This window comes from Herpailurus yagouaroundi, unplaced genomic scaffold (assembly GCF_014898765.1).
Source record: "Herpailurus yagouaroundi ecotype Mexico unplaced genomic scaffold, PumYag 188, whole genome shotgun sequence".
Taxonomy (NCBI): Eukaryota; Metazoa; Chordata; class Mammalia; order Carnivora; family Felidae; genus Herpailurus; species Herpailurus yagouaroundi.
Genome location: NW_024412419.1, coordinates 8,130,816 through 8,133,829, shown reverse-complemented (window position 1 = coordinate 8,133,829; position 3,014 = coordinate 8,130,816).

Below are 3,014 nucleotides of genomic sequence, written 5' to 3'. Positions count from 1 at the left end.
CAAAACAAAACAAAACAAAACAAAACAAAACAAAACAAAACAAAACAAAACCCTTTGACTCCCAATCCTTCCTAGGCAAGAGACAGGTTTTGGCTAGAGGAACCCCCCCCCCCCCAAGGAGAGATGGGTAGGAGACGAATCACCAGGGGAAGCCTCCCAAAGAGTGGAGCAGACCACAGAGTTCCTCCCAGAGAACAGAATCAGAACCTAATTGAGGGGCTGTCTTTCCTCCATGTGGGAGCCTTACGGTGTCCACCCATAAGGGATTTCAGAATTGCCCTGAACCATGCACCGCAGTGTATCTCCTACTTTTCCCCTTTCTGGAAGGTAATATTGATTACGATTCTCCTGCTCTGTCCCCGCATCATATATTCTGAGTTTGGGGGTGGGAGAATATCTCTTCTTTTCAGTTCATGAGCTCTACACCATGTGGACTCACGCCCTGACCTGGTTGGGGGGGGGGGGGGGAGTCAACACTTCACCCAGACATCCAGGGCCTCGAGCTGGCTATAGTGATACACATGGGGTTGACTCCTTTGGGGAGAGACTAAATGTGTTCCACATGTGGAGAAGAAGTAAACACGGATATTTGGAGGCCAGAGCACGTACTGCAGCAGAGATTGTCTTGATCCTCACCAATGCAGTTTCTCTTCTCGGAGACAGAACGCTATTTCCCAGCATCCCTTGCAGTTAAGTCGGGGCCATTGGCTGGCTCTAGCCAATGGAATGTGAGTGGAAGGACACTCCCAGGCCTGCCCAGAACTACCTGTGCAGTCTCCCTTAGTCCCACCTTGCTCCTCAGTCACTCAGGCAGAAGAACCAATCAAGGACTCTAAGGAGGTTCCAGAACTGTGCTGTCCAACAGATAGCTACTAGCTCTGTGTGGCTATTGACCACGTGAAATGTGGCCAGTCTAACTTAAGATGTGCCCTAAGTATAGAATAGACTCTGGGTTTCAAAGAATTGGCATGGGGGTGGGGGAAGGTAAAACAGCTCATTAACCATTTTTATATAATTACATGGTGAAACGGTAACATTTGGAATATTTTGGGTTAAACTATATTATTAGCTTTAATCTCTTTGGTTTTACTTTTGTTAGTTTTGTTTTTACTTTTTAAATTTTTTTTAATTTTAATGCCAGTTCAGTTAACATGCAATGGTATATTAGTTTAGGGTGTTCTTTTTTTACCTTTTTAATGTGGCTACTAGAAATTTTCCATTTTCATATGTCGTGGCCGACATTGTATTTCCATTGAACAATCCTGTTCTAGAACAGCGTTTCTCAGCCTTTTTTCTTCCTTCCTTCCTTTCCTTCCTTCCTTCCTTCCTTCCTTCCTTCCTTCCTTCCTTCCTTCTTTCTTTCTTTCTTTCTTTCTTTCTTTCTTTCTTTCTTTCTTTCTTTCTTTCTTTCTTTCTTTCTTTGTTTTTTCCTTATAATGCCCCTAAGGAGACTTTTTAGATATATCTTTTCCTAAATTCCTCCCTCCCATGAAATTTGGAAAACACAGATACACTGTATATCCGTTTATGTATTGCGGCCCTTGTAATAGCTAAGATTTTTTTCACTGCTATCCCCCAAGAACCAACTTTGCCCTCTTGGGGGTAACATCTCCCATGCTGAGAGTGCATGTTTTAGAAGATGGTGGCATTGTACGATGGGAGAAGCCAGAATTCCTGAGTCACCCATGGAAAGCTCCTTTCCAGCGAGAGCAAGAAATACAGCATTATGGGGTAAGCCACCCAGATTTTAGGGCTGTTTGCTTCAGACGCCACCACTGATTATCCTGACACACCAAACCCTAGATTTTACAATGCCATCAGTAAACCCAGAGATCTCTCAGAGAATCAAAAATCGGGGATCCACAGGGCCCAGCCCACAAATGGTCTGGATGTCTCACGATTTCCCCACACAGCCCCCCCCCAGCACCACCCCATCATCTGGCATTTGCTGCCAGCTTCCTCTGCTTGGTGTCAGTTCACCCTGAGGGAGCTTCTTCACCCCCTTTGCTTCCTGTGCACGGATGACTCTCCTGTTTGCCTAGCAAACGTTTCAAACTCAGCTCTAGGGCCACTTCCTCCAGGAAGCGCCCCCTACAGGCCATCACCACTCCTGGCTTCCACTGTAGTGACTCCCAAATCCTTCCGCCAGAAGCAGAGCTGTCTCACGCATTCAGCACTACAGAGAAATAAACCAGTACGAATACGAAAACAAAATGCTCAAGGCCAATCCAAACACAGGAGGGGAAACCTGGGTGGAAAGATGCCATATCTTAGCCCGCTACGCTTAAAATAGTTTACTTTTGCAAATTTTACAAAACACGTGATCACTGATCCTATTGCAAAGGCCCCTCCCAGGGTGAGGAAGGAAACCCTCCGAGGAGCTCTGAAGCTTAAGCCCCAAGGGCTCCTACGGAGAACAAGGTCCTATCAGTGAAAAAGTTTTGGAGTCAGATGCCCTGGACGTGGGAACTTCTAACTAAAGTGACCCAACCAAACAAATAAGTGTTGAATTATGGTAGGCACAGTACGCACAGTATGATTGAATACCCATCAAGGCACAGGACAAATTAAAGTGTCATTTAATAAGGTCATACATGTACCGAGCGCCCAAAGAAAGTTATCCTCTCTGGGGGACAAAGAGGATAAGGGGTGGAGAGTAGGGGGGGCAGGGGATGAGTGAAGGCTGGAAAGGGGCTCGTTAGAGGCAAGGGAGGGAAAGAGAGAATAAAGACCCTTAAGATAAGAAGAACCAAATACTGGACTCTACGGGGGGAAAGTACCGACAGCCCGCTTCGGGCTGGGGGAATCCGAGAGCCACGGAGGAAGGAAAGGGTGGTCCGCCCCGCCCCCAGCAAGCCCCTCCTTCCGCCGCTCGCTCCGCCCTCCATAAAAAAAATCAAACCGGTAACCTCTACCCGGCCGCCTCCCATTGGTCACGCGAATGAGCGAAGCCTGCTGGAACCAATGGGCCGCGGCCACGGCTTGGCGAGCGCCTTCCGGCCCGTCCCCGCCGC